Source organism: Zootoca vivipara, chromosome 1 (genome assembly GCF_963506605.1).
Source record: "Zootoca vivipara chromosome 1, rZooViv1.1, whole genome shotgun sequence".
Classification (NCBI taxonomy): Eukaryota; Metazoa; Chordata; class Lepidosauria; order Squamata; family Lacertidae; genus Zootoca; species Zootoca vivipara.
This window is the reverse complement of record NC_083276.1, coordinates 74,287,538-74,293,948: the sequence shown is the minus strand read 5'-3', so window position 1 is coordinate 74,293,948 and position 6,411 is coordinate 74,287,538.

Genomic DNA, 6,411 nt, shown 5'->3' with positions numbered 1-6,411 from the left:
TTGTATCCCCCACCCGACTCTGTGATCCCTGAAGCCTTTGCCCTCATCACTTTATAGTGAGACTGACAAGCTAAGCCAAAGTACTCTGTAAAATGGCAATGCCTAAGAACTGGCAAGTGTGGGTTTATCTAAGTTCCAGGTGCATGGAGCACACAGCAGGTGATAGCTGGAGTTTGGGTGTTCCGCGAGTGTTCTGACATTGAAAGATGTGAAAGGTTGATCATGCTGGTTTTCTTCCAAATTGCACCCTTGAAGCTGCACAGGAGAATTCAAGTTGCACATCTGTCTGCCTGTCACTCATAAAAGAAATGACTCTGATACTGAGACCCTTTAAACTGAAGGAAAGAAGGGTAAATGTGAGGCCTTCTGAATGTGAAGCAATACATGTGCCACTACTGAGACATAAGGTACCTCCTGGAAGCACGAGTGTCTCAGTAGGTAACCTGTATTATGAATGGAGGATGTGGGAATAGCAGTTATATAATTATGTTCAAAACACTAAGCACCACAAAGTAAGAAGCTAGGAAAATTGCACCAGAAAACTTACTTCCAACTGTGCACATGGATTGTATAAATCTGTGTTCTACCCATGCCCGAATACCTGCTTTGCATCAGTGTTCTTCACTTTGAATGCTTAATTCTGGAAGCAGTGTTGGAGCTTTTGCACAGAATGTAATAATTCTGTAAGCAGCAATGTGTCAGGAGAAGCACATTTTAAGTGAAGGGAAGTGGGTTCACATTGGCAAAAAGGAGATAATAACTGAGACTTTTGGGTGGCCTTTATGGCAAAGAAGATGGCTTCCTCATCAGTGCCCCTCCCTGCCCCATTATGGGATGTTCTTCCTACAGCGCCTGCTTGCCTGGTGCCAACGTTGGTCTTTTCAGTGCCAAGCAAAGACTTTTCTGTTCTCCCAGGACTTTCAACATTCTTTTAGCACCTTCTCCTTCCAAATTAGCATTATTGGATATTTCCTCTCTGCTTATCTTGCAGCTGTGTTGCTCTTAGCTGCTATGTTATTAGCTCATGTAAGATGGTCCCAACTCTCGCACACATGTAGGTGGATTTGAGTGTGGTTGTTGGATTTTTTTGATCTGTACTGTTTTGGGTTTTATTGCTTCATGAATCAACGGAGGGGCTTTGCTTTTAGTATTCAACTGCCATGAGTTCAAGATCTGGGAGAAAAACAAGACATTCCTCTCATACCGAGCCGTGTATTACAGGTCAGAAGGGCCCACCAGCCTCCTATATAGTACTCAATGGAGGCTGACCCATGAGAGCTGCCCCACCAACCTCAGTCAGCTCCCATCTGCCCTGCCTTCTTTCAAACTACAGGGGAAGCACTAGCTGTCAATTTCCTGCTCCTTAGTCCCATGCAGAACTGAGCAGGGAAGAGGATGGGGACAAAACTAGCATTCTTTGGCTCTACCTGTCACTGGCTGTAGCTCCACTTCTTGCCCATACCACCAGCCACTGCTGCCCATACAAATCCTAACATGCTTTGTTGTGCTATCGGAGCAGAGTGGAGAGCAGGCAGAATTTTCCTTAAAAGGCCACTCAGTCATGACCAGAGCAAAACAGGTACACAGTCTTACCTTGACTCTCTCCCCTTGTTTGTGTGTGTGTGTGTGTTATACTACCGTAGGAGCAAACACAAAGCAATTGATAGAAAGTGTTCTAAGTTAATGGGCTCTATTTGCATAATTAGGGAGCAATTTCCATAATATGCAACTGAAGCTGCCAGGATTTGGGAGAATTAAGTCTAGGTTGCCTCTATCAGAGTTAGTAAGAAGTTGACAGGCATTGCTGTAACCCACTTTGTCTTAGGACAAAGGCCAGGATCTCGTTTGTTTTTGTTTTCTTTTTGAACCAAGAACTAAACAAATAAATTCCCAATGCCCTATAGAAGACTGCTGGGGGGACTGCAGATGCCACAAGCAAGCACCTGTGTCACAGATTGCCTATTACTGCCCTGAACAAGATGGAAAGCCCCCCCCCCTCATTGTGGGGCAAGGGCTCCAAGATTGCACCTTGAAGGGTCAGTTTATGTGCAGAGGTTCAGAAATGCAACCCCCTTCCGCTGATGCACTGCAGTGCCTTGGCCTGCTGCCCTCCATGGGTGGTCACAGCACGGTGGGGATAAAGCAGTGATAGATTGGATATTGGCAGCCTCTCATGGAGGCACCAAGCTAAATAAATAGACTGCAGCCTGTTTCAGTAGCTTCTATATTTAGCATGAGAACATTTATTTATAGGTTTGGCAGCCGCTCTGAGTCAATAAAAGCCTGAGTACTGGAAAAAGGATGTTCCAGTATTTCTCATGCAATAAATGCTGCTACCACTGCCACCTGAAGGAGGCTTCCCCCACATTCATTTATGAAGTCGTATCCTACCTTGTCCTGGTGGCTCACGATAGGTTGCTTTTCCTAGTACAGTATATTGAAAATATATAAAAAGGAGTTACTAAAAATTGTTACGTTTCTATGCAACGGGAAAGCAATAGCTATCATGGGGTTTGCTTTGCAAGCTGATTGTGTTACAGAAAGGTCAAACGATCTATATTAGAGCTTCAGAGTATTCCTTGATTAAATTATGAGACTAGTGACTGATGTTGTGGTTCTGGTGGATCCCACTTCTTGGTGCAGTGCAGAAAACTAAATTCAATGACATTGATCTGATCAAGTGCATCAAAAGCAGGGAAAGAGCTGGCCAAGAAGCTTTCTCCCGGATGTGCTAGCTTTCTGTTTGCATGGGGGAACATTCAGAAATGATATCCCCTGTTGATACCATGTGCGTGTAGTTTTACCACGTTGGCCTTTGAGCTGCTTGCTGTTCTGCGTGCCCACGGAGCATCACTCTGCTTTGTCCCCACAATGTATTGCCCAGCAGAGTCGAGGAAGGATAAACTTAATGATAAACGATAGAATCATAGAGTTGGAAGAGACAAGGGCCATCCAGTCCAACCCCCTGCCAAGCAGGAAACACCATCAAAGCATTCTTGACATATGGCTGTCAAGCCTCTGCTTAAAGACCTCCAAAGAAGGAGACTCCACCACACTCCTTGGTAGCAAATTCCACTGCCGAACAGCTCTTACTGTCAGGAAGTTCTTCCTAATGTTTAGGTGGAATCTTCTTTCTTGAAGTTTGAATCCATTGCTCCGTGTCCGCTTCTCTGGAGCAGCAGAAAACAATCTTTCTCCCTCCTCCATATGACATCCTTTCATATATTTGAACATGGTTATCATATCACCCCTTAACCTTCTCTTCTCCAGGCTAAACATACCCAGGCTAAACATGGTTGATAGAATCAACCATGAGGCTTAAATTGCTATACAAGTTGGGTTTGGGAAGTGACCAAACAGGATTTTTGAGCAGAGAGGAAAACATATGAAGACTGAATATGAAGACTGCAATCCTATGCACTTTTACTTGGTTGTAAGCCCCAATGAATTCAGTGGTATTTCTACAGCAGCAGGTTGTTGCCACTGAAATGGTGGCAAACTGTGTCACAAAAGTCAGAGAAGTCTGGGAAGTGCTGATCTGGTTTTGTGTATGGGGTGGGGAAAGGGTTTTTTCTACTGTTAAGACAAGTCTCTTTTGAGGTAAACTTTGAGTGAACTTGGATGGGAAGCGGAGTTTCAGGGAACATTCTAGGTGTGGTCTGATGTTAAGTGGGCTGATGTTCTGTAATTGGTTCCGATATATGGGGTGAAGTTTTATGATTGGTCAGTATTTGAGCTAGTTAGAAGGTTCTGGAATGGGCATGCTCAGTCTGGACAAACTGTGGTAGCCTAAACATAACTTATCCTACCCTACCCTATAAAGACCATTGCTTAACCTTTGCTAGGGGTTTCCAGCCTGGCCATTGTCATGTGTGCCCTGGCCATTGTCATTTGTGTGTCTGCTGGGAGCCTTTCAGATCAGAAATAAAGTGTCTTGAGGTGATTTCCTGAGTCATCCTGTATGTCTACCTCTTACATGGGTCCCCTGGGAATTATAGGTCATTTCTAAAACAGTGTCATATAGGAATCTTCGCAGATTGCATTTCTCAAGCAATTCCAGCCTTCCCCAACTGGGTGGGGCTGATGGGAGATGCAGAATAATAGAATTGTAGACTTGGAAGGGACCGCGAGGGTCATCTAGTCCAACCCTCTGCAATGCATAAATTATATGCCCAACATGGGGCTCGGACCCATGACCCCAAGAATGAGTGTCTCATGCTCTACCGACAGAGCTATCCAAAATATCTGGAAGACATCAGGTTGGGGAAGGCTGTTCCCGTTCACATCCCAACACTGGTTCCATGGCAGAATGTGGGCTTTCTTGGTTTGAGCAGTAAAATACTGTTGTTTTAGCTGACCTGACCATTGCACCCATCAGCTTCATTGTGATCCCCTTTGAATGCTCCCATTACTCCCCCCCCCTTTTCCTCCTCCCTTGCCACTCCACACACCCACCATTAAAGAACAAAACTGACACCGGCTGTTAAAACATCTATTAGGAATTTATTACAACACATTGTTCCCAAATACAAAAGAAAGGAAAAGAAAGAGAGGGTAAAAAAGCACTGCTGTTTACAGCCTCCAGTAATAAATAAACAAAGTCAAAGCCGGGGCAGAGCGCACCACTTAGTCCTGCCAGGCAACATCCAATGTCAGCATTCCTTTAGCAGGCAGAAGGGGATGGATGCATTTTGGTTATCATGACTCATGGGAGAGGGAACGAACTCACAGACTAGATGCAAGAAGTCTATTCCCCACCCCATCCCACCCGACCCTGGACAGTACTCGGAATTCAATCCCAGAAAGCACAGGGGCTTCAAAACTCATTCCCCAGCCTTCCAAGGGCAACCTTTGATACTGAACTGCTCAGTTCAAGACCTATTCACTTCTTGTGTCTGACGATTTCCCCACAGACAAAGACCTTCCATTCTGCACCTGGACTAGGGGTTCCAACAACTTGCCCCTAAACAATCTTTGTCTGTGAATGTTTGACCTGGGATAAAAACGTGGCTCTGAAGACAAGAGACCAAAAAGGGATTCTATGTTTGCCTCCTGAGAATATAGGTAACTCAGTTTCTCTACTCCTTCCAAAAGAATTCTGAGCAACAATAAATAAATGTAAGATACTGCGGAAAGACCTCATTCTGCACCTCTCTTTCTCCACCCTTTGTGTCTTTTGCATTGCAAATATAGTCTGTTTGATGGCTATTCCTAATAATCTCACCTTAAAACTGATTCCTACCAAGGTTGGCTAGGAAAGTACTGTGGCACAGAGGTGTTTTTACAGGAGACAAATAAGTCTTTTTGTTCGCTGGAGTTCTCCGTAATACTGACATTTGTTTCCAATGCTGGGAAGGAAAATGTGTTTAGCAATATAGGAATGTTGAGACATGAGTCACCAAGTGATACCTAGACACACAGGGATTGTGCCTGATAGTTTCTGTCATCCTAAATTCCTTGAGAAATTTGTGACGGAACATGAACAGTTCTTTCTCATACAGGAACAGGCCTCATTGCACTTACCAGGGGGTGTTTGGGAGACTTGTTCATGACCTGGAACTTTGTATAAATTATATTGTGGTTTTTAGTTTTACTAGGACAATAATTCCAGTAATAATTTAATCTTAATTCACTTTTGAACTTTCTCATTAGTGATGTGAATCTCTGATCACTATTAATGTGGAAGAGGGAGAATTTTGCATTAGCATAACAAAGCGACTGAAGCAAGAACAACCTTAAAGATTCCTGTGTGAAAATGTCCTTACTTCTAAGTAAATCATAAGCATTTAAATCTCTTCCGGTCTGTTTGGAACAATGTAACCCCAGTTCTTGAGGCGCCTGAAAATTCTAGAGTACAGTGCCGTCAAACTCCAGAGTTTTTATGATGGGAATTGGAAACTAAATGCTACATCATCGGGCACAGAGGCAGGCTTTTTTTTTTGTTTTATTTCTATCTCTAGGGAGAAATCTATACTACTGAAATGTGGTCACTGTACTATAATTCTTAGGGCTACTTGTGGGGGGTAGGGTTGGGGAAGACATTGCACCAAAACATGTTTTTTTTGCAGTGCGGACAAGCTCTAGGACAGTGATGCACAAACCTGGCCCTCCAGCTGTTTTGGGACTACAGTTCCCATCATCCCTGACCACTGGTCCTGTTAGCTAGGGATGATGGGAGTTGTAGTTCCAAAACAGCTGGAGGGCCAAGTTTGGCCATCACTACTCTAGGTTGAAGAAAATGTGGGATATGTTGGTTCTGCATCTTCTAAAGTACTACTTAATAATTTTAAATAATTTTGGAACACTTCTGTTGCTCCCTAGAAACTTCCGTGGAATAGAGATAGCTACTCCACACCTTTCCAAACTCCAGAAGAACTGAACTGTTCCTCCTCATGACATCCAACGACCTGA